Source organism: Salvelinus namaycush, chromosome 3 (assembly GCF_016432855.1).
Source record: "Salvelinus namaycush isolate Seneca chromosome 3, SaNama_1.0, whole genome shotgun sequence".
NCBI lineage: Eukaryota > Metazoa > Chordata > Actinopteri > Salmoniformes > Salmonidae > Salvelinus > Salvelinus namaycush.
The window spans coordinates 43,749,722-43,760,945 of NC_052309.1; positions in this window are offsets into that span (position 1 = coordinate 43,749,722).

Here is an 11,224-nt window from a genome sequence, read left to right on the forward strand (position 1 = left end):
TTTTTGGAATATAAGCTTCTTTAATTGTTTGTTGAAATAAGCTATTTGTAACCTACACAATAAATAATATATTCCGAAATGATTTTGTGCAGTATGCTATTTCATCGTTAGCGACGATGTCCTCTCAGTGACTATATGAATGCATCCAAACCAAAAACCATGGATTACAGGCACTATCCGCACTGAGATAAAGGCTTGAGCTACCGCTTACAAAGAACAGGACGCAGACATGGAAGCATACAAGAAAGCCCACTATGACCTCCGATGAGACATCAAACATGCAAAAGGAAAATATAGGAGAAAGGTGGAATCCTATTACACCGGCTCCGACGCTCGTCCACAGATGATGCAATCTCAATTGCACTTCACACTGCCTGCTCCCACCTAGACAAGAGGGGAAATAACTGTGAGAATGCTGTTCATAGACTACAGCTCAGCGTTCAACACCATAGTCCCTCCAAGCTCATCTCTGAACACCTCCCTCTGTTACTGGATCCTGGACATCCTGACGGGCCGGCACAGGTGATGAAGGTTGGTACAAGACATCCGCCACGCTGAACCTCGGGGTCCCCTCGGGTGTGTGCTTAGTCCCCTCCTGTACTCCCTGTTCATCCACGACTGGTGGACACGCATGACTCCAACACCACCAACAGCAAAAGCATTAGCCTATGTCAATCTACTATCCCCCATAGTACAAAGGTTGACCTATTCTGTGCGAGAAAGAAATATTCCAAACATAGTCTGGGACAGTTGTGGGATGCGATAGATCCCAAATTAATGAAACCACTAGCATAAAAAAATAACTTTTTTATGCAATGAGGCTGATGCAACAGATCAGAACGTTTAGCTTAAAATGTTGATAAGCTATTAGGCTATTTCTTCACATTATAAGCGCAACAATGCCCGCACGGCAGTAGGCTGTAAGCGCAAATGTTCCATTAGCGAGAAAACACCATTATCAAAAGTGACCGCAAATGTGATTATGCATGTAATGCTTTTATTATAAAGGTGCATTTTTATGGTAAATTATCTTCCCCATACTTGAAACTCTCATGCTGCGTATGTATGCAAGTTAAGCTCTATACCCAATGTAAAGCGGATTAATGTGCTTCATTTTAAGAAGTTATTTGGCCACTTTAGTTGTGATACACCTTTATACCTTTATTTAACTAGGCAAGTCAGTTAAAAAACAAATTCTCATTTTCAATGATGGCCTAGGAACAGTGGGTTAACTGCCTTGTTCAGGGGCAGAACGACAGGTGTCATCTCAGGGATTCAATCTTGCAACCTTTCGGTTACTAGTCCAATGCTCTAACCACTAGGCTACCTGCCGCCCCGTCATACTCTATTTTTATTTGAAAATGTGAGGCCTATGATCTGTGTGGCACTATGATTTGAAAAAGTTGCAAAAAAAGCTATGCATTGTTTATTGCCTTACGCTGGCATCATTCCCAAGTGATAATATATAATTTGATATATAATTCAAAGTGATAGGTTAATCTTGTCACCCATCAGACTGTTCTTAATTTAATCTTGTCTTAACATATTCTAAATAATGTGTGACATTATATTTATAATGGACCATTATCATGCACCTGTCTCGAAACGGGTAGGGGCAAAAAATACATACCAATACTATGCACTTAAAAAGCGAATGGAGGACTCTTTTCCCATGGTTCATTTTCTTGCTAGCCAGGTAGGATAAGAGAAGCAATGTGCTTAATATTAGGAAAGTTGAGAAATAAATATAGTACTGCTAGCCTATAGAAAGCTGATGGGATCCTCCTCTTTTTAATAGAAGCCAGCCATTACTCTTTTTTTCCCCTCACACAATTGACTAGCCTATAGAAATGTGTCCAACACGAGCTCATGGGCTCTCATTAAGTGTTTGATTAGATTTTCGAACACATTTGCATTGATGTCAGAGTGTCTAGAGGGACAATAGAGTGCTGAGTACCAGGCAGTTAGCAAGTTTGGTAGACTACTAATGACCATCAGCAGCAGCAGCCTAATTACCGTGACTAAAACGGTCCCGTAGAAATTGACTGTCTTTATGATTTTGGCATTGGTGTGTAAGATGACTATTTCACCAGCCACGTTGGCGGATGGTCAGGGCTCCACAGTGCAAGCATTTCATTCACATTTTCTAATAAAAATAGATTGAGAAGTTAAGTATGAGCACATTTATAGCAAAAAAATAAATGCTGTAGTAACTGTTTTCAAAGTGTTTCTGTCGTTTTGTTTCATAGCTGGTAGCTAATCACACAAAGGATTACAATTCCTATAATATACAGTACCACTCAAAAGTTTGGACACACCTACTCATTCAAGTTTTTTTTATTATTCTACATTGTAGAATAATAGTGAAGATATCAAAACTGTGAAATAACACATATGGAATCATGTAGTAACCAAAAAAGTGTTAAACAAATCCAAATATATTTTATATTTGAGATTCTTCAAAGTATCCACCCTTTGCCTTGATAACAGCTTTGCAAACTCTTGGCATTCCCTCAACCAGCTTCATAAGGTAGGCACCTGGAATGCATTTCAATTAACAGGTGTGCCTCGTTAAAAGTTAATTTGTGGAATATCTTTCCTTCTTGATGAGTTTGAGCCAATCAGTTGTGTTGTGACATGGTAGGGTTTGTATACAGAAGATAGCCCTGTTAGGTAAAAGACCAAGTCCATATTATGGCACGAACAGCTCAAATAAGCAAAAAGAAACGACAGTCCATCTTTACTTTAAGACATGAAGGACGATCAATAAGGAAAAGTTCAAGAACTTCGATAGATTCTTCAAGTGCAGTCGCAAAAACCATCAAGCGCTATGATGAAACTGGCTCTCATGAGGACAGCCACAGGAAAGGACGACCCAGAGTTACCTCTGCTGCAGAGGATAAGTTCATTAGAGTTACCAGCCTCAGAAATTGCAGCCCAAATAAATGCTTCCAGAGAGTTCAAGTAACAGACACATCTCAACATCAACTGTTCAGAGGAGACTGCATGAATCAGGCCTTCATGGTCAAATTGCTGCAAAGAAACCACTAGTAAAGGACACCAATAATAAGAGACTTGCTTGGGCCAATAAACACGGACAAAGGACATTAGACCGGTGGAAATCTGTCCTTTGGTCTGATGAGTCCAAATATGAGATTTCATTTGGTTTTGAACAGAAAAATTACCCAAGACACCTCCAGGCTGTGTAAGAGGTATTTGACCAAGAAGGAGAGTGATGGAGTGCTGCATCAGATCACCTGGCCTCCACAATCACCTGACCTCAACCCAATTGAGATGGTTTGGGATGAGTTGGACCGCAAAGTGAAGGTAAAGCAGCCAACAAGTGCTCAGCATATGTGGGAACTCTTTCAAGACTGTTGGAAAAGCATTCCAGGTCAAGCTGGTTGAGAGAATGCCAAGAGTGTGCAAAGCTAACATCAAGGCAAAGGGTGGCAACTTTGAAGAATCTCAAATCTAAAATATATTTTTATTTGTTTAACACTTTTTTGGTTGCTCATGATTCCATGTGTTATTTCACAGTTTTGATGTCTTCACTATTATTCTACAATGTAGAACATAGTAAAAATAAAGAAAATTCCTTGAATAAGTAGGTGTGTCCAAACTTTTGAGTGGTACTGTATTTCCCACCTGGTATGACACACAGTAACACTGCCTGCCTGGGGAACTAAGCACACTGTGATTGATGATTTATTTTTAGAAGCACTTACACAGGCATAAAAGTTGGTCTATTTTACAAAAGTCTACTAAAGTGATAGTTTGTCCTTGTGTTTCTTGGCAATTTACATTGTTTTTTTTCCACAAGCTAGGTTGTTTCTCAATGTTTCAATTTGCTTCAACTGCCAGCAAAAAAATTGGCTCATGGCTACCAGTCAGATTCTCTCACAGGCACATTGTCAAGGACGACTCGAGCAGCTTGAGTGCCCGTGATGCCACAGTAACCTCCCGCCCTTAAAGGGGCAGCTGAAAATCTTTGTCTCGTGTGATATTTTGGTCAAATACCCCATATAGAACCTATCAGTCGATATAATCGAGAACTATCATCAGAAATCACAAGAAATTAATCAGACAGTGAGGCACCGCCTGACCCACTAATTGTTCAGAAGGTTCAAATCAACTTTTCATGTAGTAATTTCTGAGTGCAATGTTTACAGTAGGCAAAAAGCCTCAACCTCGGCTGTTATTACACCCTGTTCAAGTTGGTGGCGTTAATTACAATTTTTATTGCGTTTTATTGTGTTGTAACTTAAACTAGAAGAACTTCTGACATCCTTTCCCTTCATGGTCAAAGATAAGCAATCACATTTTTTAATTCAGGCTAGGGTCTTTTTTCCTCAACTTCCTGTCTGACTGACGTGCCCAAAGTAAACTGCCTGTTACTCAGTCCCAGAAGCTAGGATATGCATATAATTGGTACCAATGGATAGAAAACACTTTTGAAGTTTGTAGAAATGTTAAAATAATAATGTATAACACAATTGGTATGGTATGAGAAAATCCAAAGAAAAACCAACCAGATTTTGTTTTGAGAGGGAGCCCATGCTCTTTTAATGGAAAGCTATGGGTCCTATGCAATTCCGGCTCCCAGATTGCAATTCCTATGGCTTCCACTAGATGTCAACAGTCTTTGTTCAAGGTTTCAGGCTTGTTTCTTCCCAAACAAGGAAAAATGTAGAGTTTTGGTACTGGGAGTGAGAGTTGGAGATCAGTTTGTGCGCGCGCGACGAAGAGGACGCGCACTTGCTAATTTTACTTTTCTATTGAACATACTTCTTTCCGTATGAAATATTATAGTTTAATTACATTTTAGGGTACCTCAGGATTAAGTAGAAACGTATTTTGACTTGTTTTAACAAATTTTAACGGTAGCTTTTTGAAATCCTTTCTCTATATTTTGAACGAGTGGATTACTCAAATCGATGGCGCCAACTAAACAGACTTTTTGTGATATAAAGAAGGATTTTATCTAACAAAACGACCATGCATGTTGTAGCTGGGACCCTTGGTATTGCAAATCAGAGGAAGATTTTCAAAAAGTAAGTGAATATTTTAATCGCTATTGAGATTTTACGAAGCCTGTGCTGGTTGAAAAATAATTTGATGTGGGGCGCCTTCCTCAAACAATCACATGACATGCTTTTGCTGTAAAGCCTATTGTAAATCAGACAATGCAGTTAGATTAACAAGAATTTAAGCATTTAACCGATATAAGACACTTGTATGTACCTAGATGTTTAATTTGGGATAGGTGGGGCGCTAGCGTTGCAGAGCACAAAATTTAAAAAAAAAATATATCGTAATATTAAACATTCATGAACATACAAGTGTCTTACATTGTTTAAAAGCTTAACTTCTTGTTAATCCAACCGCGTTGTCAGATTTCAAAAAGGCTTTACGGCAAAAACATACCATGCGATTATCTGAGGACAGAGCCCCACACACAAAAGCATTAAAAACATTTTCCAAACCAGCAGAGGCGTCACAAGTCAGAAATAGCGATAAAATAAATCACTTACCTTTGAAGATCTTCCTCTGTTTGCAATCCCAAGGGTCCCAACTACACAAAAAATGGTCGTTTTGTTCGATAAAGTCCTTCTTTATATCCCAAAAAAGTCAGTTTAGTTGGCGCGTTTGATTCAGTAATCCACCTGTTCCACTCGTTCAACGTGCATACAAAGGAATCCCAAAAGTTACCAATAAACTTTGTCCAAACAAGTCAAACAACGTTTTTAATCAATCCTCAGGTACCCTAATATGTAAATAAATGATCAAATTTAAGACGGAATGTAGTATGTTCAATACCGGAGATAAATAACGACGCGCGCCCTCATCCACGCGCGCCACAAGACTACAGTCTAAAATGAGAGCCACCTTGAAAAACTACAATTACTAAGTCATTTTTCAAAAAACAAGTCTGAAACCCTTTCTAAAGACTGTTGACATCTAGTGGAAGCCATAGGAACTGCAATCTGGGAGGTATTCCTTTGAATCTCCCATAAACAAGCATTTAATGGGCTGTGTCCTCAAAAAAAAAAAAAATCCGATTGGATTCTCCTCGGGTTTTCACCATCCATATACGTTCTGTTACTCACAGACATTATTTTAACAGTTTTAGAAACTTCAGAGTGTTTTCTATCCAATACTACCAATTATATGCATATCTTAGCTTCTGGGCCTGAGTTACAGGCAGTTTACTTTGGGAACGTCATTCATCCGAATTTCCGAATAGCCCTAAAAAGCTCATATCACAAATTTGTATGATTATTTATTTATTCGAATTGCGCGCCCTCCAATTTTACCGGAAGTTGTCGACAGGTGTCCCGCTGGTGGGACGCCTATCCCAGAAAGGTTTTAACCTGTGATTTACAAAGCTAATGTAATGGATTGTAAAAGGTGTGATAGCCGCTAATATGACCCATAGTAGGGGAGACCATTTATTGAGTGACTATTTTATCAATTTCACATGATAAGCAATTTTGCATGAGCACTCTTTTCGGCTTACATTTCTCAAGAACTATGGCATAGGTCGTCACTAGTTACCACAGCCACAAATTCCTAATTATTCCTAAATACCACCTATTTCTACAATTTCTCTTCTCCAAATCTGATTTTAAAACTAACCTTAAACCTAAAGTCGTTCCACCTCAAAAAGTACAAGGAAGAGGATTTCGACACTCACCATCTCAGATTGTTCTGAAAATAATTCTGTTAGAAAATGGTAAGAATAGCATTCCTGCAACATTATTTTGTTGAAATATAATTTGATCTCTGAGAAATTAAGCTAATTGATTGCACCCAAATTGTGCATTTTAATTTATAGGATTTTCCTATAGGAAAACCTGGTTGACTGCTTTCCACCAGACACTGGGAGATTAATTCACCTTTCTACATGACAATATCCTAAAACACAAGGCAAAATCTACACTGGAGTTGCTTACCAAGAAGACAATGAATGTTCCTGAGTGGCCGAGTTGCAGTTTTGACTGAAAACTACTTGAATACCTGAAAATGGTTGTCTACTGTAGCAATGATCAATTTACTAACATTTCTAGAAAACTTTTCACTTTGTCATTATGGGGTATTGTGTGTAGATGGGTGAGAAAAAAATCTATTTAATTCATTTTAAAATCAAGTTGTAACACGACAAAATGTGGAATAAGTCAAGGGGTGTGAATACTTTCTGAAGGCACTGTATATTAGCATTTTCATGCTTCTTGTCCAAATCATCCTAAAGTATAAAAAAAGTATTGTGGTACTCAATGATGATACTTTTTGATTATTTCGATTTGAAGTGCAGAACATGAAAATATTTGGCATGGGTTCTCAGATCCTCAAAAAGTTCTACAGCTGCACAATCGAGACTGGCTGCATTACTGCCTGGTATGGCAACTGCTTGGCCTCTGACCGCAAGGTGCTACAGAGGGTAGTGCTTATGGCCCAGTACATCACTGGGGCCAAGCTTCCTGCCATTCAGGACCTCTATACCAGGTGGTGCCAGAAGGATCTGCTAAAAACTGCCAAAGACTCCAGCCACCCTAGTCATAGACTGTTCTCTCTGCATCTGCACGGCAAGCGGTACCAGAGCGCCAAGTCTAGATCCAAAAGGCTTCTTAACAGCTTCTAACTCAAAGCCATAAGACTGCTGAACAGCTAATCAAATGGCTACCCGGACTATTTGTATTGACCCCCCCTTTTTTTACACTGCTGCTACTCGCTGTTTATTATCTATGCATAGTCACTTCGCCCCTACCCACATATACATATTACCTCAATTACCTCAAGTAACCTGTTCCCCCGCACATTGACTCGGTTCGGTGCCGGTACCCGCTGTATATAGTCTCGTTCTTCTTCTTATTATTTTTTACTTTAGTTAATTTAGAAAATATTTTTATGAACTGTTATTTACTTAACATCATTGTTGGTTAAGGGCTTGTAAGTAAGCATTTCACGATAAGGTCTACACCTGTTGTATTCGGCGCATGTGACAAATAAAATGTGATTTGTTTTTTATTTGATTTGCTAGAATAAAGTTAGGTCCAAATCGGATGTTAGGTACTAAATTTATTGAATATTATACATTCAATTTATTGAATACTGTACAAAAATATAAACGTAACATGCAACAATTTCAAAGAATTTAAAGAAATCTGTCAATTGGAATAAATTCATTAGGCCCTAATCTATGGATTTCATATGACTGGCAATACAGATACGCGTGGATCAGAAAACCAGTCAGTATCTGGTGTGACCACCATTTGCCTCATGCAGCGTGACACATCTCCATCTCATAGAGTTGATCAGGTTGTTGATTGTGGCCTGTGGAATGTTTACCTACTCCTCTTCAATGGCTGTGTGAAGTTACTGGATATTGGTGGTAACTGGAACACATTTGTACACGTTCAATGGGTGACATGTCTGGTGAGTTTGCAGGCTGTACAGATTCAGGTGCCTGGTCTCTGACGTTTCCGCAAGTGAAGAAGCCGGATGTGGAAGTACTGGGCTGGTTGGAAACGCTGCCAAATTGTCTAAAAACAAAGTTGGAGGCGGCTTATGTTAGAGAAATTAACATAAAATTATCTGTCAACAGCTCTGGTGGACATTCCTGCAGTCAGCATGCCAATTGCACGCTCCCTCAAAACTTGAGACATCTGTTGCATTGTGTTGTGTGGCAAAACTACACATTTTAGAGTGGCCTTTTATTGTTCCCAGCTCAAGGTGCACCTATGTAATGATCATGCTGTTTTATCAGCTTCTTGATATGCTACACCTGTCAGGTGGATAGATTATCTTGGCAAAGGAGAAATGCTCACTAACAGGAATGTAAACAAATGTGCACAAAATTTGAGAGAAAAGCTTTTTGAGCGTACGGAAAGTTTCTGGGATCTTTTAAACATGAGACCAACACTTCACATGTTGCATTTATATTTTTGCTCAGTATATGAATCATATAAATTCAAATGGCCAATTTTGGTGCAATAAATGTACTTAATTTCTTAGATAAAATTATATTTCAACAAAATAATGTTGCAGGAATGCTAATCTTATTTGTTTCTAACGACAGAAATGATTTCAGAACAATCTGATTTGGTGGGTATCATGGCTTGCTGAAATGACATGGATCGATCCCCTAACCTTAACCTCACTGCTAACCTCATGCCTAACCCTAACCTTAAATGTCTAACCATACTGTGCCAGTAAGCAGGACCTTTGGTCATTATGACGGGGGAATTATTATTAAACAGACTTTCCAAACGTGGGTCTGTTGTAGACCCACTTTCTCTCTGTCTACCTCATGTAGAAATAAACGTCCCCCACATGTTATTCATTTTCTGTCCACATATGCCGCGCATGCAGGGATTTTATTTTGACATGAAGTAAGCAGAAAGGAAGACTCACGTTTGGAAAGTCTGTTTAATAATATGATCCTTAAAATATTTTGTATCAAATTCCCCCCGTCATAATATCCAAATGTCCTACCCACCAGCACAGTAAGTTGAAATGGCGTGTGTAGATTTTAGAAATTGTGTGTAGATTTTAGAATAAGGTTGTAATGTAACAAAATGTGGAAAAAGGGAAGGGATCTGAGTACTTTCCGAAGGCACTGCATACCCATCTACAATACGTTATTGTTTGTCTCCATCTGTCAAACTGGCTGTCGGCTCAAGTCTGCCAGTGGATTCTCTGTGAATCCCAAACGAACCCCCTGACCCTGCTTGGAGGGGTTGCATTAATTTTGGATCTATCATCCCAGAACTGTCCCAGTCTGTTTTGAACAGCTACATATTTATCATCCTCGGGATGACGGGATGCCTATCATTTCGAGCCCTGAGTCACAGTAGCAATTGTTGTGTGTTTATCATGTTATCATGTCCGTTTGTTTAAAGTGTGCATTCATGTTTTCTCCTAATTTGCGCCTGTGTCATCTCATTCTTGACCATAGGACTGCTTGGAAAATATATTGTCAATTCTCAGAGGAATTCTCAGTTGTGTCTATCATTTGGTATATGGCTCTTTATCTGGGTATAGACTACGTTTCGTCTTTTTTCGACTTCGTTATTGGACTCAAACATGACCTTTTTTTGTAAATATATTCAGCACATATTCACTGCTCTTAGCCTATAATAAAACCTTAATTCCATCTTTATCAAACCAACTATAGTTATAAACCCCCTCTGCATAAGCTATATTTTTGTTAAATATTATGTTTCTGTTTCTTTGTTCCTTGTTTCTCTCTTCTCTGTGCTGGAGTTCTTTTAAGAACGTGATGGCATAGCAATAATAAACTTGATATTAACTTGAATCTACTCTTCATTTTACCCACAAACAATCACTTATAGTTTAGTAAAGCATACTGTTTTTTATTATTGCCAGTATAATTTAGCTAATAATCTTGTTTTCCATTCAAATTCGATGTTTAAACTCATTTGGTTAGCGTAATTCAAATCGTGTAGTGAAACATTATTTACAGTCTCCCACATGCCTTTTGGCGAACACCAAACGTGTTTGCTTAATTTTTTGCTTAATTGCTTAATTTTCTGGCAACTCTTCCATAAAGCCCAGCTCTGTGGAATGTACGGCTTAAAGTGGTCCTATGGACAGATACTCCAATCTCCGCTGTGGAGCTTTGCAGCTCCTTTAGGGTTATCTTTGGTCTCTCTGTTGCCTCTATGATTAATGCCCTCCTTGCCTGGGGAGAGCTCCTTGGTCTTCATGGTGCTGCTTGCTTGGTGGTGCCCCTTTCTTGGTGGTGTTGCAGACTCTGGGGCCTTTCAGAACAGGTGTATATATACTGAGATTATGTGACAGATCATGTGACACTGAAATAAAGTCCACCAGTGTGCAATGTAACTAATTATGTGACTTCTGAAGATAATTGGTTGCACCAGATTTTGAAACAACACATTTTTTAAATTTCACTTCACCAATTTAGACTATTTTGTGTATGTCCATTACATGAAATCCAAATAAAAAGCCATGTAAATAACAGGTTGTAATGCAACAAAATAGGACAAATGCCAAGGGGGGTGAATACTTTTGCAAGGCACTGTAGGTAGCTATGAATATTATGATTATATCAGTATCTAGGTGTCACTCTTGCATTGAAGCTTGTGTCGTAAAGATTAAAAAGGACCAAAGTTAAAACCATTTACAAAGCTACTGTAGCTAACTTTATTTTTATATGATGATGAGTGATTATACTAGTTAG